This window comes from Lissotriton helveticus, chromosome 11, assembly GCF_964261635.1.
Source record: "Lissotriton helveticus chromosome 11, aLisHel1.1, whole genome shotgun sequence".
Taxonomy (NCBI): domain Eukaryota; kingdom Metazoa; phylum Chordata; class Amphibia; order Caudata; family Salamandridae; genus Lissotriton; species Lissotriton helveticus.
In genome coordinates, this window is record NC_136072.1 from 130,997,418 (window position 1) to 131,021,519 (window position 24,102).

Here is a 24,102-nt window from a genome sequence, read left to right on the forward strand (position 1 = left end):
TGCCATAGGCTAGGAGCTATGTTGGGCTCTATTGCTGAGGATAAGTCCTCTGTTCCATTGGACACTATTCGCCAGAATTTACAGGAGTCTTTGATGGCAAGTGACATTGAGAGGTTTTCCCAATATTGTTGATCCCATTCAGCCCTTGCATTCACCAAGAGCTTCCTATAGGACCTTCTCATGGATTGAATTTCATCCCTGCTTTTGCGCCCCTTGATTGCAAGTAGCAATTTGGTTTTTGAATCCCTGCAGGTGGCGTTATACCAGGTCCTCTTAACTGTTGGTCCTTTTTTTGCCCCTGCTTTTGAAAATAGATCCAGCTCCAGAGAACTGATTAGTTCTGCATGGGTCTGGGCCAATTTTTCTCTATTTGCCCCTTCTCCAACATTCATCCCTATCTGGAAAGCCCTCTCTAAAAGCGGGGTAATTCTTGCATATAGTTTTGGTAACTTCTCAACGCTAGTAGCCAGTTTCTCCCACCTGACTTTTCTCCGGTTGTTTTCTAGTAGAAGACCTGACTTGTCTTTGTTTGGACCAAGCAGTATATCTTCGTTCCGCGGTAAGGCATAAGAGAGTTCCAGGGCGTTGTGGTCACTATCCCATCTCTCAATAACTTTAAAGTCAACTATTTGTGACCACATTGATAGTTTGACAAGGATATACTCCAGTCTCGATTCGCTACCAGATTTGTTATAGGTGCAGATACTTGGCGTGTCTGATTTGCAACGCCCATTACAGGCCCTTAGACCCTGATTTAGGGTAAGGGCAGTTATCTGCAGGGCAAGGGGAGACCAGGCTCTGGGAGGGGGCGCCACCGTCGCCGGGACAAGCCAACATGAATCTTCCTCGAGGGAGGGGCCATCTCGTAGGCCTGATAGTGGTTCATACTGGGAGTTTAGATCGCCTCCCACCAGGCAGTGAAGTTCCCATGGGATGCCATCTAGGAACGCAGAGAGTTCCTCTATAGTGTTGGATTCTCTTGACATGGGTACCGGTCTTGAATATACATTTGCAACGACCAGTTTCACGGAATTTGGCCACTCTAATAGGACGGCTAGAATATCATCGGAGTCTGTCTCCAGGCAACTAGCCTGGCAACCTAGGTCCGATGCTACCCAAGTTGCCAGTCCTCCAGATGGCCTGTCACTTCCCCCCCACTTAGCGGGTTTAGAGAATACTGCATATCCCTGAAATGGGAGTTCCTCACGGGCCCAAGTCTCCTGGAAGAGTAGTATATTTTTTGTATTGATAAAAGAAACCCACTCAGAACAATCAATTTTACTGGCCAATCCAGCTCCATTCCATGAAATCAGAGTCATGGGATGTAATTTAGTGGTAGATGGACCTATAACGGTAGTGTTGGCACCGCTAGTCTCCAAGGTAGCCATCTGGGAAGGGGGCGAATGCCTCAGAGGGAATCTTGTATTGGTGTGAGTCTTATTTGAGTCCACTAGACTAGGCTCCAGAACTAGATTCAGTGTTAATTTGTTTTGTGCCCTTGTGTGTGGTGTTTGTTCCGGGGTTATGCTATTCCCTATCCAGTGGGATGCAGGAAGTTCACTCCCCTGAATCTCAGAGCGTCAATCTACCATTTCCAGAGTGCTGTATCTATTGTGGGTGGGAAAATGGGCTGGATAGTGCATTCTGTGAGGCCCCGGAATCCCTCTCGTGATTCCTCGCCCCCCACCCCTCCTTTCTCTTATTCCACTATTGCATCTGGCAAAGACACAATCAACAGTTTCTTAAAATCACAAGGGGAAGAAGTGAAGAGGCGGAAAGAGAAAGCAAGGAGGAAGGAGAAAACAAACAAGGCTGAATGACAGAAGGGGCCCCTGCCTTGTGCACCAGAGATGCCAGGGCAGCTCTAGACTGATAGAGCCCATCATCATTTTCCGGTGCAGTCAAAATAATACTTTATAAAATGAATTTGCTTGAGAGAACGTTACATTTTTTAAATTGAATTATGAAGTCTGCTCCTAGTAATGGGTCGAAATTGATAGAACACCCCATCCACCTTCCTTAAAATTGAATCAAAACTTGTTCTTCAAAGAACTGGCTAGCATAGTGCAGATCACTGCTTCAATATTTTTTATTTAGACAATCTTCAAGTATACATGCATTTTGCAGTATCAGCCCAAAATCCAAAAGAGCCTGGTTAAAAACACAACTCTATAATTAGCCGAATACACTCTGCGGAACAGCATTTTTTTTTTTGTGGAGTTTTATATAACGCGAACAAGACCCAAAGGTATCGGAGCGCTTTACATGGGCACCAGTTATGTGACAGACGGACACATTCATTTTTGTTAGGCACGGGGAGATTAAGTGATTTGCCCAGAATCACAGTATGTTGAGCGTCCCTGCCGAGACTCGAGCCTGGTTCCCCAGCTCCGAGGTCGATCGCCCTAGCCGTTAGGCCACTTTCTCGCCCCATTTTTAGGTCACAACATTTTTTTTTATGAGTGTGGTTTTTACAAAATATAATTCACCAAAACCAGGATGCAAGCAGTTAAATGTGTGCAGTAAGTCAACAGCACATTGAAGAAGCCACATGAGGAAAATAGCTTCCACGTGTGAAGGAGGTGTGATACAGAATCTGTGAGGAAGGAAACAGTGATGTTTTTCTTATGCCAGTTTCGCTGTACTGGGGTAATAAACTGGAATATGGCCTTTGCACTGCGTTTTGAGGACACTGGTTTTCAAAAACAGAAGTAAAATGGCTTCCGGTATAGCCCCATCAAGTGCATTTTGTAATAATGATAGAACGCACACAATTTGAGTGATGAATAACTCTTTAATCCGGAGCGCCGGGAGCGTGACCCTGCTTGCTGCGGTCGGCGCCAAGCAAACAATATGGCCGCCTTCCGCTTCCCGTCCCCTCACATCCTGTTCCGGGGACGGTACACTAGAGCGCTACCACATATCTCCACCCTTTATGCAATAATCAAACTATATAACAAAAGTCTTACTTCCAGTCCATATCATAGTCCTTGAATCTCTCAGGTACCTTTACTCTTCTTCCTGCTCGGGTCTCCACTCTCTCATCATTTCTCTCTCCTCCTGTCGTCTTGTTCTCTGTTCGCTCTCTCGCTCCATCTTCTTCTCTGTCCTTCGCTCTCTTTTCACTTCCTTCTTTGCTCCTGCTTCTCTCCTCCGTTGTCTCTCTCTCCTCTCTCTCTCCACTTGCTGTTTGACTCTCTGCACCCTCGATGTTCTCTCCTTGCCTTCCTCTACCTTCACTTTCTCCTTCCTCGAAGACATGCTCTGCTCCTTCTTCCGTCTCCTCTTCCCACTTCAGTATCTTGCTGCACTTCGCCATTCTGTCCATAGACCATATCTTTCCGTCGCTCAGTAGGGCTGACCGGGCATAGGGCTCCACTACCTTAAGGGGTGGTGAAAACTTGCTTTCCCCCTTTCTCTTCATGATGGCCAGCTTTACCCTCACCCAATCACCCTTGTCTAGCTCTGTATCCTGAGTGTTTCGTCTCTTGTTGTAATGAGCAGTGTAGACCTCTTGTGCTCTCTCCAGATTCTTCCTGACAACAGCTGGTGACCACTTGCTCTGTACGACCAACTTCCTCCATGCCGTGTTGTCTTTCGTGAAGGCCTCCCTACCTCTTAAAATCTTGAAGGGGCTGTAGCCTGTGCTCCCAGGTGTGATGCGGTAGGCCCAAATCATCTTCTCCAGCTCTTTCTCCCAGTCCAGGCCGTCCTCAATGGCTGCTTGTATGGTGCCCATTATCACACGATTGAATCGCTCCACTTGGCCATTTCCCGCGGGGTGATAGATCGGTGTGTGCTTCACTTCGATGCCATTTCTGTTGGTAAATGCAATCCACTTCGCCGAAGTGAATTGGGGGCCATTGTCGCATGTGATGATCTTTGGGATACCTTCTCTGACAAACGTGGCACGCAAGAAACGTATTACTGCTTCTGTGTCTGCCTGTTCCAAGATTTCTAATTCTGGCCATTTAGAGTACTTGTCAATGATTACCACTGCATACTTTTGGGTTCCCTCTTTATCCAGGACTGGACCCATTATGTCCACCGATATCTCCCAAGGTCCATCCGGGATCGGGAATTTCCCCAAGGGCGTTCTCAACATGCTCTGGGACTTGTCTGCCTTTGCACATGACTCGCACATGCGCACATGCCGTTCCACTTGCGCATCGATGGCCGGCCACCAGTACGCTTGTCTGGCCAGGGCTTTCGTTTTCGTAATTCCTTGGTGCCCTTCATGTAGTAAGGACATCAGATGATCCAGAATGTTCTGTGGCGGGACCACTTTGTCACCTCAGAGTAGGAACACAGGATTCTCTGCCAATGACAGCTCATCTCTAACCTCCCAATATCTCTTCAATTCTTCCTTCAAGTGTCTTTTTTCTGGCCATCCATGGACGACATACCCTTTCACAGCCTCCAAGTCTGTGTCTTCCTTGTAGGCCTTTTCCCAGTCCTGGGCGCTTATCACTTCTTCAGTGTCCTGGATGGTGGCCACCACGTAGCCTTCCCAGTCTTGTCTCTCTTCGCTCTTTGCCTCGACCATGGCTGCCGCCCTACTCAGGAAGTCTGCAACTTTGTTCTGCGGTCCCGGAATGTGTTCAACCTCATAGACGAAGTCCAATAGCCTGAGGGTCATCTTGGCTATCCTGGGTGTTGCGTGATCATGACCGCTTGATGTCAGGACACGGACCAAAGGTTTGTGGTCTGTCTTCACTAGGAACTTGGCTCCCCACAAGTATTGCCTACATTTCTCCACCGCCCAGACCACTGCCAGCATTTCTTTCTCCACCACGCTGAACTTCTCTTTGTTGGGGGCCAACGAGCGGGAGGCGAAACGGATTGTCGACAACTCCCCGGATTCAGCCTTCTGCATCAGTACTGCCCCTAGACCGCGGTCACTGGCGTCAGTGGTAAGGATGGACTCTGCGCTGGGGTCGAATCCTTTGAGGGGAATGGCCGTGCCCATCTCCTGCTTGAGTGCATCGAATTCCATTTGCTCTTCTTTTCCCCACTGGAATCTATTTCTTTCCTTGAGCAGTTGTCGAATGAAGTGCGTTTTCGTGGCAAAATGTGGAATAAATTTGCTGTAATACTCGGCCATTCCTAGAAATGACCGAACATCTTCCTTCTTTCCTGGAGTGGGTGCCTCCATAATGGCTTTCATGTTTGTCTTCTTGGGAGTTATTCCTTGTCCACTCACCTCATGACCAAGGTACGTGACAGATTGGACTCCCAAATTGCATTTGGACCACTCAGCCGTCAGCCCGTTGTCTTGTAGCCTCTGTAACACTTTGTGGAGCTTCGCGTTGTGGTCTTGCCTCGACTTCCCCATTATAAGAATGTCGTCCTGAAAGAAAAGGACATCTTTCAAGTCTTTTAAGAGTTTGTGCATAATCTTTTGGAAAACTGCCGCGGCTGAAGCTAGGCCAAAGGGCATCCTCACAAACTCGTAGCACCCAAATGGCGTGATAAATGACGTGAGGTGGCTGCAGGATGGATGAAGCTTCACTTGATGATAGGCCGACGAAAAGTCCACCGTGGAGAACCATTTGACATCTTTTGTCTTTGCCAGCATTTCATTGATGCGTGGCAGAGGGAATTTGTCTATGATGATGTTTTTGTTCAATTCTCTGAGGTCCACGCAGAGACGTACCTTGCCGTTGGGCTTTTGGGCTACAACCAGGGGTGAGAGCTACTCCGCACTCTCAATCGCTCTGATGACACCTTCCCATTTCCAGCCTGTCCAGTTCCGTTTGCACTGCTTCTCTACTGCGGAACGGGATGTTCCTCACTTTGTGCACCACCGGCACTGCTCCCTCCTTCAGCTTTATGAGGTGTGTGTATTTGCCCAGTTCACCAATCTGGCCGTTGAATACCTTGGGGTACGCCGTCTGCCACAACATCACATCTTCCTTGGTCTCCATGTCCATGAGTAAGATCTTCTCGATACCTCCTGGGTTTAGCTGGATCCCCAATGCTCCTTGGTCCTTCCAACTCAGCACGGATGGGCCTCTCTCTGCGACATATAGCTTGCAATTTGCGTGGCGGCCCCTGAATTCAAACATGAGAGGACAGTACCCCAACATGGGAATCTTTTGCCCAGTGTATGTGACTGGTCTCACATCCATGGGTAGAAGGGTCTCTTTGATTCTTGATGCAAAGTTGTCTTCCCAAACTTGTCTTTGAACGATAGATATGGGCGCCCCACTGTCTGCGATCATCTCTAGTGGTATTCCCCCAATGTGCATGTCGAGTCGGGGTCTATCTGAGTTTGAACCATCCATTTCCAGTATTTGGACATCAATGTACAGGAATTCCCCTTCTTCCACCGTGTCTTCTTGGTCGCTGTTCTCTTCCCTCCGTTCTTGGTCTACTAAGCGTACCATGGCGTTTTTTGGTTTTCTGCGACACACTTTTTCGTAGTGTCCGAAAATGTTGCAGTAGGAGCATTTAGCCCTGAAGGCTGGGCACGCCTTGTCGTTTCCCAAATGGCCCGTGCTACCACATCTGTAACATTGGGGTTTTCCTCCTTTGTTGGACCTGCTGTCCGCCTGGTGGGGTTGTCAGACCTTCCACCTCCTTGGTTTCTCCGGGTCTCGTTCTGCCTCGAACGGTCATTTCTATTTGGCACCATCACCTTGCATACGGTTTGCGACTCCTGGACGTCCCTCTTCGCTGCTTGAGCGCACCTTCTTGACAACTCTGCCTTCTTGACCATCGCCCAGATTTCTTTGAGTGGGGCATCTCCATTCACCCACAACTTCTCTTGTATGTGGGAGCTGGAAGTGTGCATGATAATCTGGTCCCTGATGAGTTCATCATGCAGTCCCCCAAATTTGCACGTGAGGGCTAACTTCCGCAACGCTACGACGTACTCGTCCACCGTATGTATGTTGTATGTATGTATGTTTGGATTTATATAGCGCTTATAACCCAGGGGTCTCTAAGCGCTTTGCCTTGGGAACCCGTCCTGGCTTTTCCCTGTGAGATAGCCCCTACAGGGCATCCCCAAGGTGAAAGCCAGGCATCCCGCCGCAGGGGGCCGTTGTGGAGATTAAGCAAGCTTAATGCCCAGAGTTGCAGAGTGTGAACCCATGATTAGGTCAGGCACCGAAGCGAGAATTATCGAGTCCGTGGATATTTGGGCTCAAGACCCTGCCGCGTCAGGAATTGAACCCTGGTCCCGGGTCTAACCTCTGCTTCAGGGTCTGCCTGCTCTAACCAGTGAGCCACACTTCTCCACTTCTCGCCGCTTTTTTGCTTCCTCTGAAAGAAGTTGAATCTGTCGATGGCGACGCACACCACCGGTCTGTAATGCGCATCTAGGTCAGCGATGGCATGATCAAATACTTCTGTGTCCCCGGCGCCTCTCTCACCTTTGACAATGGTGTCATATACCCGGAGCCCTTCCGGGCCCAAGTTATGTAGCAAGATCTTCTTTTTCCTTTTGCTTGAAAACTGGGTGTCACCTTCTTCTTCCAGTGCCTCCAGATAGTTAAGGAAGTACCTCTTCCAGTCTTCCCATTTCCTTTCCGGTTCGCCACTTTTTGTTAGGAATGGCACCAGTTGGGTGAGGGACGTGCTCTGGGCTGCCATCGCTGGTTCGTTCCTTCTGTCCCTTGCTGTAGTGACTGTCCGCCTGGTCGGACTCCCTGGAGCGTCTTGCCCCCCTTCGTCTTCTTCCCGGTACTCTTCGTCACTTTCCTCCCCTTGTCCTCTCTTAGCGGGGTTTGATAATGCCTGCGGGCTGTCTCCTGTCCCTGGGTGCGAGGAGCCTGGTGCTTCCGCTAATGTGCGCTGATCTGCCAGGGTGCCTGGTCACTAGCTAGAGACCGGGATGGTCTACTGCACTGGGTACCTTCGTGCACCTCGCCTGGTTGCCCTCCGATGCTCTGCAGTGCACTCTGTCCGCTTTGGGCGTGGCTCGATGGAGCAGAGTCCTTTTCTTTGCCCTGGTTGCAGGCTTGGGCGCTGCTGTGGTCTCAGGGGTTGCTGGCTCCCTTTCGCGCCAATTTCCTGCCTCGCGTCGGCTCCTCTGCCGCGCTCCGGGTCTCAGTGCGGTCTCTCACGCTAAATGCGTGCGCTCGCGATGTAGTCGCATGTGTCCTCGGGTTTTAAATCCCCCAACTCATCGCCATTGTAATAATGATAGAACGCACACAATTTGAGTGATGAATAACTCTTTAATCCGGAGCGCCGGGAGCGTGACCCTGCTTGCTGCGGTCGGCGCCAAGCAAACAATATGGCCGCCTATCCTGTTCCGGGGACGGAACACTAGAGCGCTACCACACATTTGTTTGTTTGCACTGCAATTCAGACCTACAAGCAAGAACAAAAGGTATTTTGAGTAAGTATCAGTTTACCATGAAAGGAATCTCAATTGCCTGGTTACATTCCACTGCGGCAGAATCTGGTTTGGTAAGTTTAGCGCCACCTACGCCTATTGCATGACACGTACCCTTTCTACTACGTTCTTGCACCGGAAATACCAAGGCATAAATAACTTAATAACTGGTAATCATTTGGTGAAACGGATAGGAATGGGCTTTACATAAATCAACCACGAAAACCACCACCTTTTGAAGATCTTCCTCGTGTTACTCGAGGCAGTCTCCATGATGGGGTTACCAGAGCCCAGCCTCCCAGAAGAAAACAGAAATGACACCCACAGACGAATCCTCCTGGCTCTCTCACTTTCAGAGCATTTTAACAGAGATTGATAGATGTACAATTCATCTGGATGATTCTATGATCGTCCACCGGGGGATAGAATTTTCTATAGCGGAAACTGATCTTGCACTCTCCCAATCACCAGCCTTAAAGGCCGCAGGGCTTGATGGGGGTCCCTCTGGATATCTTTTTTATACACATAAATGTATGGGTCCCGCTCTTGACACAAGTTTTTAACGCAGTCTTTAAAGTGGGACCTCCAGTATTCTGGAAACAATCGGTGATAGATATATATATATGGAATTCCCATGAATTCAGCATATTATCGCCCAATTTCTTTAGTGGATAGCACTGCCAAATTAATGGGGAGACTGCTCTTAAATAGGCAGGAGGAGTGGGCATCCACCAAAAATATTTTAGCAGAGACTCAATATTGGTTCAGAAAGGGGAGGGGAGCGATCGACCAAGGGCTTAATCTGGCCTTACTTGCAGCAAAGTGTGCCTGTGCGAAAAAGGGACCGTTTTATATCTCTTTTGTGGATTTGTCTGCGGCCTTCGACTGCGTGGACCATTCAAAATTATGGGTTCTTTTGGAGTCAATAGGCGTGGACAAATCCATAATTCTTTTTTATAAGGGATCTCTATAGAGAGGCCGGGTCTGTAGTTAGATTTGGCAAACAGGGGTAATGCCCAGAAATGTTTAAAATTGAAAAGGGAGTGCGACAGGGATACGTTCTGGCCCCCTTTCTGTTCTCCGTATACACCAACAAATGTAACAAAGTCCTGATTGCACAGTGCTTGGATGTTCCATCAGCAGGCAACTTATCACTGCCTGCTCTCTTCTACGTAGATGATGCGGTCTTGATGGCCATGACAACTATGGCCCTACAGCACCCGATTAACTCCTATTCATCTTTTATGGCTGACTTAGGTTTTTTGCTTAACAGATCAAAAAATATTTATATTAACAGCAGGAATGGGAAGGATAAGGTCTATTTCATTTAACTTGGATGGGGGCTCTTTGGAACGAGAAAATCCCTTCATGTACCTAGGCCTCTTCTTTGACTCCAAACTTAAATGATCCATCATGGTCGTCAATAGAATAAACATTCTGCAAAAAAGCATAGTAGCCCTGTGAAAATGAACCTCTAAATTGGGCAAAATATCAATCAGGGAAATGGTAGAAATATACCAGGACAAATCTGTTGACATAACATAGCTACATATGGCGCAGAAATCTGGGGCACAGCTGAAGTGAGTGCTTTTCAGAAAGTGGAGGATACGTTTGTTAAAAAGCTGCTTTCCGTTAATCCTGCTGTTCAAATCTGATTGCACACAAAAAACGAGGCCTCCTTTTCATTACTGATGTGGTTAAACTGGCCCGCTCCTTTTATGGTTGCGCATATGGAAAAGGGACTTGGTTGGGCTGAACCATGCTGTAATTAAAGATATTACTAATCTCGACCGAGCTAATAGTATCCCCTGGCTTGTATAGATTAGGAAGTCTTTTACAGATCTTGTTGGCCTTTTTGTATACATCACCCACTGAATGCATGTCTTTTGCTAAGAATAAGCTAAAATAAGCATTTATTACCAAATGTGACTTAGAAAGATGGCAACGAAATCAAAGCAAAGTCACAGTTAAATACTACCACAAGTTGCCCAGTGTGTGCACGGGCCTCGATTCATCTCTCTTTTGTGACCAACAATATGACCGATATCTATTAATAAGGATGAGGTTAAACTTTTTCCCCTCATGGATGGTCTGTCTACCCAAACAATGTCACATATTATAATATTTTGTGGCTTTTATAAGATGGAAAGGAAACAGTACATCCTCACTCTGATAAAAAAAAAAAACAGCCTATATTCTTATTCCTCAGCTCTTACAGTTATTTATTCCTTGGAAACCCCCTATATTTGTTTTATGTTAGAAATTTTTTTTAACTCAGCCTTTCGGACTAGGAGAAGATCCACAGATAGGGGTGTCTTTTTATGTAATAATTTTATTAACGGTCGTCAACTTCTAATATTTCTTTTGATTGAATTGCTGCTAGATTTTAAACATGCCAATTAGAAACTGTCAAAGAATAAGATAATCAGGACCGTTTCTAGGTGTTTTGCCACCCTAGGCGAGAATTGAAAAATGCCGCCCCCTCCCTTTTACTACCATCACTCTCTCCCCCTGTCATCCCGGCTAGTTAATTTCATTTAAGTTAATTTATTCTTCAGCCCACCTCTCTTGGTTACCAAGTACTAGGGAGTGAATGCAACAAGTTAACATTTTCTAACTAGCAGCCTAGTCTGCAAAAAAATCTAACACTTGGACGTGATTCAATAATAATTCATCACCAAATACCCTCGCAAAACTGACTTGTGAAGACTGAAGGACGAACTTAAAGCACACCCCAAAAATAAAATAGAAATAGAAGTGTCCAGTTAGGAGAAAGCAACTGTACCAGAAAGTTGTGGCAGTCCCGAAGAAGGATCACTTCTTACCAGGCGCCTAACACCCCCGCCCTGTAGGAGCGCTACGACTTTTATGGCGGCCGCGCTGGACATCGCTGCTTTAAGTCGCTCATTACAAATGGTCACCGACAGCTAGTTGGCGGAGGCGGTCTACACAGACTCTCTCCCAGCTACATTTATAGGAGCCACGCATGTCGAGGCAGGGGAATTGTGGACATTTTAAAACTGAATGCAGTAGCTTTATTATGAAAAGAAATGAAACTATTTATAGAAATGTCTTCTGCTATTGGCTAGGCTGTGTTTGCTAATGTGATTAATGCAGGTGGAGGCAAAAGGGGAAATAAAGCATGACACTTTCCCTACTCTCCAAGAGCTCACTTGCTACCTACCCTGCCCCCTAGCCCATGGCCACTTACCGACACCAGCAATTGTGCACAAACTTGCAGTATCTTAGAATCCCTGTCACAGAGAACTATAGAGAACACAAGTGAGGTGCCAGTTCTCCTCAACACTGTATTGTAAATCGGTCGAAAATTCAGAAGATTTGATTATAAAACAACAATCTTTCAAGAATAATGGTACCTGGCGAGAGGGTTAATGAAGATCCTGGCAGAAGTGCAATGCATTAAACCTCCGGGGCCTATAAAAAGTAAAGATCTACTATAGTGTGGTGGCAGAGAAAGTACAGCGAGTGCCAAGTAGTCAAACAAGCACCAAGGCACCTGGATACGCGTGTGATCTGCTGCAAACCTCCCATATTTACCATTTTAGGTGGGAGTGCCTATTTAGAGCCAGTGGTTTCCTGTCCTCGGCACAGGCACTTAAATGTCAAAATACATTAAAAAAAGAGCATTGAAAATGCAATAGGTCTCGCCTTTGATTAAGTTAAAGCCATTTGCTTTGATACTGGTATTGTATAGCAAAGCAAATGGCTTTAACTTAATGAAAGGCGAGATCTATTGCATTTTTAATGCTTGTTTACTTTAAGAGGGAGAGTACCGGCACTTCTCAAGAGTGACGTACAGGTATTCTGGTACAGAATACCTGCCCTTCTATAATTTTCTCATTTCAAGCACTGCTCACAAGTCAAAGAAATTGCAACCTCAATTCCATAACTTGAATGGAAATGTATTCAGGCCTAACACGGACAAAGCATTTACGATTCCAATGCTCAAGCCGCACATCCGCCATGCAACAGAACTTGGTGTTACTCCACATTACCTCAGCTGCTGTGCCTCCAGGTACAGGCCAATGCTGTAATTGTTCTCAAAATGTATTTCCAGTGAAGCCAGCCAGCATGGCGAGTCAGCGTTCTAGCCTCTTGTGGTGCCCCTTATCTATTAGGAACATCTTATTTTCGTCGGCGATGTTACAGTTACATAAAATCGATCAATTTTGAGAGAACAGGTACCCTAAGATATTCCTACCAGTTCTTAAACACACGTCACTGTGTAAGCATAAATAGTTTGTCCCGAGACATTAAAGAAGGAAAGGGATGAAAGACGGATTGCGCCGTGTCCAATATGTTTTAAAAACACATGCACCAAATACTTTAAGATGCTTTTAAGTAAGAACCTCCCTCAATTTCGTCAGCCCTTTTAAAGGTGTCTTTATATCACAGTCTCGTTCTGTCCATTGTCACTTCTGCTTTGCATACACAAACAATACTATTTGGCTAAGGCTCCTTGCACTACAGGTCAAATCACCTTTAAAATGTGTATCACTTTCTAACCTGGATAAAGTAGTTGTTAAGCCTGATCAGTTATGACCCATGCAACTAGTTTATTGGGCTTTACAAAGGAAAATATTCATACGCACTTTGAGACATTTCCCCATAAAATGAAGTGCTAGAGAACGTACCATTTGTTATAATTTGAAACAGGAAAAACTGGGGGAGGGGGGTGTGACCTTCTCATCTTTCCCTTGGCGCCTCGAAATTTTGCGACCCGGGGATAGTGCTCAAAGCATTAAGCAGCTATCACGCACGTTTTGGTCTGTTGTCGCCCACTGATGCACCATATTTTAACCCAGCCTCTGATGGTGGCTTGCCCCTGAACACTGACCGAGTAAGAGACACTGTAGATCCTAGGCGTTCAAAAAACAAAAGCACAAACGCCTGGTTACTCGCTAGCTAGGGCTTAAAATAAACCAATTTATCTGGCCTTCCACTTTACCCCATCACATCCATTCACCCGTGTCTTACATAATGTATAGATATTACTTCCATAAGAAGCCTCTTATCGTGAATAAGGCTGGCCTCCTTTAGTCTCCACAGACCTGGGCATGGCAGCTGGCAGTCTCACCAGAGACGGGGGGGCATTAGTGGCTCGGTGTCTGCACCGGCTCCCTCCTCTCCCGCCGGAGCAGGCCTCTCCAGCCCCACGCTGAGGAGAGATAAAGCCACGCTGACGGCGACTCGCTCTGAGCTGCTCCGAGTGTGAGCACGCTGCTGTGGGCTGGCACGGGGCGCAGATTGACGGTGCATGCAGTCCCCAGTGATGTAGCCTACGCCTACGCACTAGCCAACACGAGCAGACCTGTTCGCGCCTTAGAAGAGATCCTCACCTGTAGTCTGGGTGTCGGTGCGGCGTTGCCTTGTGGGATGAGCGGTGCAGGTGACCACGAGGTGGTCCTACGAGAGCGGGCACGCACGGCCCCCGACTGTGGCGCCGACCGTGACGTCACACCACCTCACGTCACGGTCACGTTGAATATTAGAAGGCGCTAATGCGCTTTCGAGGTCGAAGACAGTTCACTCAAGGGACAGGGCCGTGTCTATCATTAGGCAAGACTTGGCGGCCATTCACTCAAGGGGATTTTAAAATTCAGGGTTTTTGCCGCCCTCCCTCTTTTGCCGCCCTAGGCAGCCGCCTAGTCTTGCCTAATGGTAGAAACGGCCCTGAAGGTAATGCCTATGTGAGGGTGATACCATCGTACATTGATTATATAAATACTCCTCTTATAATGTATAGCTGCTAGTTCTAGATCTGTGAATTCATGTAAACTTTGCAATTTTATAAAGGAAAATGCTTAAAATGAATTTAACTGATTTGAATTAGTCCTCGATCAATTCGTACTGTGATAATTATTTGTACTTTTATGCATTTACTAAATGCTTATAATGTTATTTGATTGATTAATTTCATAAGGTTCCCAAGGCCTTTGAAAAATGATACATTTATACACAGATTTATATTAAGAGTTCAAAAATGTAGTTAATATCAAACGTTCTAGTATTCTCCATGCCAACACTTTTCCCGATAAAAGCAATACCTCGCATGTGCGGTTACGCCTGCTGCACAGGGCAGGAAGGCCCTACAGCACACCAAGGTAATGTTGAGATTTTTGATTTCACTTACACTTGAACATAGTTTGTGTCTGTGTATGCTTAATTTGACGAACTATTCAGAGAGAATTCCAGGCGTAGACCATCTGCAAACATGAATGAACTGTGATAATAATTAAGTATATTACCTTGGATTAGCAGAATCTTCAAAAAGGAGCTACCAAAAAAACAACAAATATATATATATATATATATATACACTCCATCCGAGGTGTGCTAAGATATATGCCATTGATCCTTTGATGTTCTTCTAGGGCAATATTGCCCAGAATACTCAGAGTCAAAATCTGTAAATAGGAAAAGTTCATGGTTCAAGTTCTCGCTCATTTTAAAATCCAAAACACGTGTCCAAAAATCGTTGCCATTAGTATTTTATGGTATAACTTTAGATGAGTTAGGTGTTGGTCCAAATGGTAAATCTGACAGAAAAGCCTGCCCAGACAGCAAGAATAATATCCAACAAATCCATGGCTTTTAGAGGCTGCCTTTGACTGAGTGAAACATATCCATGTGCTGAACAGAAACGCAGTTATTGGAAAAGTCTATCGGAAGGAAAAACAAAAAATGAGAAAACACGGATCTTAATAGGAATCTTCGAATAGTCATCAATCTTCCTGATATCCCCAAAGGCTGTTCCAATGTAAGGCTGCATGAACAAAAAAGCATAGCAACAAATGTGATTAATTAGTTTTAATTATGATTAATTAGGTTTTTAATATTTTTTATGGGGCTTTATCATATTTCATTAGATAGGAAATTTAAGCAACAAATACTAAATAAAGGATTTCTATGAATTTTAATATATAAAGAGAATTAAGGGCCTGATTTGGATGTCGGTCGGAGTTGCCTCCGACCGACATCCCCAAGGGTATGGAACTGACCGACATCAAGTCAGTGGTTCCAACACTGCAATTTGGATGAGACTGCACATGGTGCAGTCACAAACTTCCATTTCTCAATGCCAGCTTGTGCGGCTGACCAAAACCGCCCGTGGCACAAGCTCCCACTGAAAAAGTGAAGTTTTTGCACATCTCTGCACCTTGTAGCAGGCACCACAGTGCCTAGCACAAGGTGCAGGGATGTGAAAGGGGGGGGGCATAACTGGAGGGCCAGGAGGGAATGGGGCCCTGCTAGGGTCCCCCCAAAGACACTTTCAACAGCAGTTCCATGTCGGAAAGGCAGACATGGAACTGCTGTGGGAAAGTGCCATCACAATTCCTGTGGCGGTAATGCTGTCCATTAGGGATTATGAGGCCTTTCCGACTAGCCGACAGGCTCCGTGAGCCCATCAGAATGGAGTCAGATTTACCGGCCAGTTTAAACTCAGACTGCTGTCTTTGTAATAAGGTGGTCGGAGTTTAAATCTTAGATGTTGGTCGGAGGTTTTCCGACCAACATCCAAATCAGCCCCTTAGTGTTTTGATTTCACTTGTGCATACAATGAAAACTATTACAGCAACCACTTTACCTCTGATGTAAACCATGTTTAGTGTTCTAGTGTCCATCTCATGACGTAATTTGGTTTCCCTACTCCTATTAAGATGGCCACCACATTCCATAATGACATGCAGGGTATGAGTTGACTCTGGACTGTGCATTTCGCAGTAAATAAATGGCTGAGCCAATGCGGTATGGTCTCTATCCTACCTCAGTAGTAATCCCACTCAGGGCCGTTTCTACCATTAGGCAAGACTAGGCGGCTGCCTAGGGCGGCAAAAGAGGGAGGGCGGCAAAAACCCTGAATTTTAAAATCCCCTTGAGTGAATGGCTGCCAAGTCTTGCCTAATGATAGACACGGCCCTGCCCCTTGAGTGAACGGTCTTCGACCTCGAAAGCGCATTAGCGCCTTCTAATATTCAACGTGACCGTGACGTGAGGTGGTGTGACGTCACGGTCGGCGCCACAGTCGGGGGCCGTGCGTGCCCGCTCTCGTAGGACCACCTCGTGGTCACCTGCACCGCTCATCCCCCAAGGCAACGCCGCACCGACACCCAGACTACAGGTGAGGATCTCTTCTAAGGCGCGAACAGGTCTGCTCGTGTTGGCTAGTGCGTAGGCGTAGCCTACATCACTGGGGACTGCATGCACCGTCAATCTGCGCCCCGTGCCAGCCCACAGCAGCGCGCTCACGCTCGGAGCAGCTCAGCGCGAGTCACCGTCAGCGTGGCTTTATCTCTCCTCAGCGTGGGGCTGGAGAGGCCTGCTCCGGCGGGAGAGGAGGGAGCCGGTGCAGACACAGAGCCACTAATGCCCCCCGTCTCTGGTGAGACTGCCAGCTGCCATGCCCAGGTCTGTGGAGACTAAAGGAGGCCAGCCTTATTCACGATAAGAGGCTTCTTATGGAAGTAATATCTATACATTATGTAAGACACGGGTGAATGGATGTGATGGGGTAAAGTGGAAGGCCAGATAAATTGGTTTATTTTAAGCCCTAGCTAGCGAGCAACCAGGAGTTTGTGCTTTTGTTTTTTGAGCGCCTAGGATCTACAGTGTCTCTTACTCGGTCAGTGTTCAGGGGCAAGCCACCATGAGAGGCTGGGTTAAAATATGGTGCATCAGTGGGCGACAACAGACCAAAACGTGCGTGATAGCTGCTTAATGCTTTGAGCACTATCCCCGGGTCGCAGAATTTCGAGGCGCCAAGGGAAAGATGAGAAGGTCACACGCCCCTCCCCCAGTTTTTCCTGTTTTAAATTATAACAAATGGTATGTTCTCTAGCACTTCATTTTATGCGGAAATGTCTCAAAGTGCGTATGAATATTTTCCTTTGTAAAGCCCAATAAACTGGTTGCATGGGTCATAACTGATCAGGCTTAACAACTACTTTATCCAGGTTAGAAAGTGATACACACTTTAAAGGTGATTTGACCTGTAGTGCAAGGAGCCTTAGCCAAATAGTATTGTTTGTGTACGCAAAGCAGAAGTGACAATGGACAGAACGAGACTGTGATATAAAGACACCTTTAAAAGGGCTGACGAAATTGAGGGAGGTTCTTACTTAAAAGCATCTTAAAGTATTTGGTGCATGTGTTTTTAAAACATATTGGACACGGCGCAATCCGTCTTTCATCCCTTTCCTTCTTTAATGTCTCGGGACAAACTATTTATGCTTACACAGTGACGTGTGTTTAAGAACTGGTAGGAATATTTTAGGGTACCTGTTCTCTCAAAATTGATCGATTTTATGTAACTGTAACATCGCCGACGAAAATACGATGTTCCTAATAGATAAGGGGCACCACAAGAGGCTAGAACGCTGACTCGCCATGCTGGCTGGCTTCACTGGAAATACATTTTGAGAACAATTACAGCATTGGCCTGTACCTGGAGGCACAGCAGCTGAGGTAATGTGGAGTAACACCAAGTTCTGTTGCATGGCGGATGTGCGGCTTGAGCATTGGAATCGTAAATGCTTTGTCCGTGTTAGGCCTGAATACATTTCCATTCAAGTTATGGAATTGAGGTTGCAATTTCTTTGACTTGTGAGCAGTGCTTGAAATGAGAAAATTATAGAAGGGCAGGTAGTCTGTACCAGAATACCTGTACGTCACTCTTGAGAAGTGCCGGTACTCTCCCTCTTAAAATAAACAAGCATTAAAAATGCAATAGATCTCGCCTTTCATTAAGTTAAAGCCATTTGCTTTGCTATACAATACCAGTATCAAAGCAAATGGCTTTAACTTAATCAAAGGCGAGACCTATTGCATTTTCAATGCTCTTTTTTGAATGTATTTTGACATTTAAGTGCCCGTGCCGAGGACAGGAAACCACTGGCTCTAAATAGGCACTCCCACCTAAAATGGTAAATATGGGAGGTTTGCAGCAGATCACACGCGTATCCAGGCGCCTTGGTGCTTGTTTGACTACTTGGCACTCTCTGTACTTTCTCTGCCACCACACTATAGTAGATCTTTACTTTTTATAGGCCCCGGAGGTTCAATGCATTGCACTTCAGCCAGGATCTTCATTAACCCTCTCGCCAGGTACCATTATTCTTGAAAGATTGTTGTTTTATAATCAAATCTTCTGAATTTGACCGATTTACATTTCAGTGTTGAGGAGAACTGGCACCTCACTTGTGTTCTCTATAATTCTCTGTGACAGGGATTCTAAGATACTGCAAGTTTGTGCACAATTGCTGGTGTCGGTAAGTGGCCATGGGCTAGGGGGCAGGGTAGGTAGCAAGTGAGCTCTTGGAGAGTAGGGAAAGTGTCATGCTTTATTTCCCCTTTTGCCTCCACCTGCATTAATCACATTAGCAAACACAGCCTAGCCAATAGCAGAAGACATTTCTATAAATAGTTTCATTTCTTTTCATAATAAAGCTACTGCATTCAGTTTTAAAATGTCCACAATTCCCCTGCCTCCACACGCGTGGCTCCTATAAATGTAGCTGGGAGAGAGTCTGTGTAGACCGCCTCCGCCAACTAGCTGTCGGTGACCATTTGTAATGAGCGACTTAAAGCAGCGATGTCCAGCGCGGCCGCCATAAAAGTCGTGGCGCTCCTACAGGGCGGGGGTGTTAGGCGCCTGGTAAGAAGCGATCCTTCTTCGGGACTGCCACAACTTTCTGGTACAGTTGCTTTCTCCTAACTGGACACTTCTATTTCTATTTTATTTTTGGGGTGTGCTTTAAGTTCGTCCTTCAGTCTTCACAAGTCAGTTTTGCGAGGGTATTTGGTGATGAATTATTATTGAATCACGTCCAAGTGTTAGATTTTTTTGCAGACTAGGCTGCTAGTTAGAAAATGTTAACTTGTTGCATTCACTCCCTAGTACTTGGTAAGCAAGAGAGGTGGGCTGAAGAATAAATTAACTTAAATGAAATTAACTATCCGGGATGACAGGGGGAGAGAGTGATGTTAGTAAAAGGGAGGGGGAGGCATTTTTCAATTCTCGCCTAGGGTGGCAAAACACCTAGAAACGGTCCTGATCCCACTATGTATAATTTTGACCACTTCTGGGCTTGCCTCGGAGTTGCTAACTCTCCGTACCAGGACTGACGACAATGGTGAGTGGAGTCTATAAATTGTAATATGTTGATTTGTCTTCGCATACAAGTGTGCTACACTTCAGTGCTTGTTCGGGTACTATCTCTTCGCCACATGTGTAGTATACTGATCCTGCCTGTTAGTGAACCACCTAGTCCAGTCATGCTGACTCTACCGCAGATATGCCATGATTAGGACGTGGGAGCTGGAGTGGTTTTGGGTTATGTGCATTGGAAAGGGCAACAGTCAAGAAGAGGAGCTGCTATAAATCGTTCATATGAGGATTGAGGTAGCATCTCGGAGAAGAAGGTAAGTGTCTAAGACTACAAAAAAACCTGAGATAGGGAGCATAGATTGGAGTACTTGTAATGGCAGTACAGTAAACATGACCAGTTGTGCACACATGGAGGCTAGCAGTGGGGTGATCCATGCAGATATCGGTGGGTTGCAGTAGCCTGCGAATGGCTGTTTTACAAGGGTTCTGGAAAGTAAATAAATGGATATCCTGTGTCTTTATTGGCCTACCCAATCCTTGGGCAGCCAGTTAAGGAAAGTAGACCATCAAGGCTGACAAATGGAGAAGGACTCTGCTTAAGAACTTCTGCAAATTTCTTAATTTTGCTGACAAAAATGCTTTTGAATAAAAAGTGCAAAAGTCTATGCTAAATAACACATGTATGATCAAATTTAATTAGTAGAAGGTAGTTATACCTAAGCTTTATAAACATATAAAAGAAAGAACACTGTTGATTTAAGTGAGCCTGTCATGGTCATGTTAAAAGGAATTTATATATTAACATGGAAAGGCCAATTTTCACCTTGAGCTGTTTTGCAAAAGATATTTTTCTTTACACTGCAGATACTGAAACTTTCCTGAAGCCTTCTGTTAGTTAGTGAATAGGTATTCGTTATGTATTAGACAACTGGCAGTAAGGTTCTCACAGGGAGGAGAGAAGACAACAGTAAATGTGATTCATGGGAAGAACTAGTTGAACTGCTAAATGTGAACAAAGTATCTTTTCAAGTACTTATTTCTGTTGCACATTGTGAAGACGTGAGAAACTGTGGACTTTACCTACTCCCAAGAGTTTGCTTAAATCTTATTGGATGCTATGAATGAAGAACGTAAAACGTGTTTCAATTTACAGTTTACTGTGTTATTATTAGTGCTTGTTCCTAGAGTAGGAAAGGCTTCTCTCATTTGCATTTTCTGGAGATCCACCCCTGGGTTTCTTGAAACCACATCTCTATTCATGAGAGATTACTTTAGAACGTATTCTCTGCTTTATTAGAGGTCTGCTGATTTATAACTGAGAATACTTTCCAGCTTAAATGTCCTTTATTTGATGTGCAAAGGCTTCATGCTTATGCATTTATTCTCTCACCAGAACACTTTATTGGGATTCTGAACGGACACCTTATTCTATTCCATTCTAATATAATTTATGTTAAGGAAATTCATTTATGGGACATACTTGCTGTCTTATTTCAATTTTAACTCTCATAGTTACCAATATTGTACGTTTTCCTTATATTGATATGTCTATTAATGGATTATATTAATTTCTAATGATAGGTTAAGGATTGATAAAGCGCACTAATATCCGTAGGTGCAAAGGCGCTGGGCGGCCGAAGAGAGAAAGATAAACACAGAGCTGCCGACTATGTTGAGAAAAGCCATGTTTTCATCAGCTTTCTGAACACTGGGAACACTTTCGCCTGTGAAACAGAGGGGCAGGGTATTCCAAAGTTTTGCGGCCACCACAGAGAAGGAGCGTACGCTCCATCTGACCTTGTGGAATTTCAGAGAGATCAGTTTTCTCTGGGAGGAATATCTCAAGGTCCTCCCAGGAATGTATGTACCATTGAAACATGGTTTTCAGCTGCTGTGATCCTTTGCTGTGCGAGGCCTTCTAGACCATTCTCAGGACTTTAAAAGAGATGCGCTTCCTAATAGGGAGCCAATGCAGAGTATGGAGCCCATCCCTCGCTGACTGATGCTTTGGATATTAAGGATCAGCCCGACTGCTGTGTTGTGGACGACCTGAAGCCTGTTCAAGGAGGCCATGCTGATATTAAGGTACAAGGCATTGCAGTAGTCAAGCCGGGAGGTGACTAGTGCGATGATGGTGGGCCGGTGCAGTTCTGCTGGAATACACAGGAGCACCTTTCTGAGGGTTTTCAAAATATAGGAGCAGGTGTTAACAGTGCGGCTGAGAATCAAAAGGTCAAACCCTCGTCAAAAATGACCCCCAGGTTTTTAACTGTCCTAGCCGGAACGGGGAGAGGATTGAGTTCTGCATACCAAAAACTACGACCTCAGTTTTCTCTGCATTGATCTTAACGGAGTGGTTTCTGTGACCAGCTGCCAATCATTGGAGATGGAAACAATGATCTGTGTGTCGTTTGTATAGGAAATCACCTGGAACCCAAAAGATCTTACCAGCTTATCGAGAAGGGTCACATACACATTAAATGATATTTAAAAGACTAATGCTTATTGAATACATAATGAAACTAAAGATTTGGTTAATAAAACCCTTTAACACACTCAAATTCTCTTTATTGACTGTACTAAAGTCTATTTTTTGTATGGATTGATGTACATGATTGCTCCTTTTAAATTCACCTAGTCAACAAACGCCATACGACCAATTGCTGAGTTATTTAATTATCACACCCAAAGATTAAGATATAGAAAACCACACTCCATCAGAACAATTGCTTCAGTGCTGTTCAAAAAGCAAGGCTCTGCTACCATTAAATAAATAAAGTGGGCCTTCAGCCAAGGCCTCAACAAAGCCATAGGGGTGAGGTGTTGTTCAAAGCCCTTTTGGTCAAACACAGAACATCTTAAATACCAATAGCAACCTCATACCACTCCGAAAGAAACAGTCACAAAGTATCAGATGAAGTATTACATGACACAGTCTTACAGCACCCCTCACACACTAACAGAAACACTCTTACACCCCCCACAGACACACAGTATTGAAAGCATTCCCCCAATGTTTACAAACTAGAAGCAAAGAATGTGATGGTGGCACAGCGGGTGGGAGAGTAGGTACATGCAAGAATGAATCAACGGAAGGGTGCACAAACACAAGGATGACCCAGTGCATGGTCAATGAGAGAATAATTTCATGAACCTATGGGGCGGTGGCTGCATGGCTAAAAGCATTCAGGCACTTTCATTTCTAAATCAAGATTAATGGCTTTGCCAATATTGTACAATCTTGGTTCTATTTAAAAGGGCCAATTCATGAAGCCACCATGCAAATATACTCCACCTTATATTGAATGCATTTTTACAAGCTCAATGTCTCAATCTGTTGCCAAAATATCACATGGCAGTATCTTCAAATGGCCGCTCAAGGTAGTTTGACTGCCAGAGAACATGCCTCATAATATCAGAGGATATATCCAAAACATGTTCTCTACATGGAGCATGGCACTTGTATTTCATAAATCATGTCATTTATGGCGGTTCCAATAACTTGGTAACCCTCAGAGTTGGAGCATGGGCTGCAGACAGCAAAGCCTCAAGCTATTAGGAACACCTTCTGATCCGTGTTTCCTAATGGTGCTGTCTGCAGTTCATGTTCTAACTTACAATGTTACAGAGTTTGTGCATGCGAGCTATCAAGCAAAAATGTTTATGGATTTGTAAGACTGTGTGCGATAAGATGGCTGGCACACTTGCTAGAAGGGATTATTTCCTTTAAAGAAACGCCGGTAGTTCCCTTGCTTTGAAAATGGAGATGAATGGCAGAGATCCCTGTACTGGAATAGCAGAGGGGACTGTGTGTAAGGGTTGAGGTGCAGGAGTAAAGGCTTGCACAGATTCCAGTACTGGTGCAGGAGAAGCTTCCAGTCAATAGGTGCTGCAGGTCAAGATTGCATATGGCTGCAGATCTGGGTTGCTCCTTTGCCCACAGGTGTGGAAATCAGGAGAGCACCCTCATTAACAAGGAGTGGGTGGGTCTTTTTGAACAGGTGCTACCAATGTTTTTATCATGTTACAATGGTATTCTTAACAGGGTGGACACAGAATGGACCAGGGCTAAAAAGCTGAGATAGGGCAATAAAGATCCTGGACCCAGTTGCGTCAGTGCCACACCAAATAATCAATTACAGAGTGGAGATGGAACAGTTTGGAGTTGGGAGAAAACACACAAAAACACACCCACACTCTCCAACCAATCATTCATCCACATTTTTCCACAACAATCACGTTGCCAGTGCACTACCAAGCCACTCACTTTGGTACAAGTGTTGCACACAGTGGAAATAAGATACACCAGAAACTTTAGCAAGCCAAGTGTGGAAGGTCCAGTCATATATACTCTCAGTGTCTGTGACAGTACGCGAGTTATTCATTAACAGTGTCAAACATAATAACCTACATGCTGATACACTGGTCGACAGACTTTCCCACTGTTACGGACTCGGTCAATCGTAGTCAATAGCTCACATCCCCACTGGAAGGGTGGAATGGGAAGGACGGTAGTGGAGGCCAGGGTCGGAGCCAAACATTGCTTTACTCAGGGATCTGTGTAATCAGCACAGGAGGATGGAGCTGGATCCTGCATGTCACATACCAGATTGTCCCCAGCCCAGTG

The 24,102-nt window shown here is 45.4% G+C and overlaps 1 protein-coding gene across 3 annotated transcripts in view; it reads right to left on the minus strand.

The window, feature by feature from the left end:
- Window positions 1–24,102, minus strand: part of SPTSSB (serine palmitoyltransferase small subunit B) — an 82,932-nt gene that overhangs the window by 27,649 nt on the left and 31,181 nt on the right. The window contains exon 3 of one of the 3 annotated variants that reach the window (XM_078665605.1): window positions 14,617–15,134. The exons of the other annotated variants lie outside the window; for them this stretch is intronic. The gene's annotated coding sequence lies outside the window, so the exon portion shown is untranslated. The remainder of the gene's footprint in view (window positions 1–14,616; window positions 15,135–24,102) is intronic. 3 annotated transcript variants of the gene reach the window in all.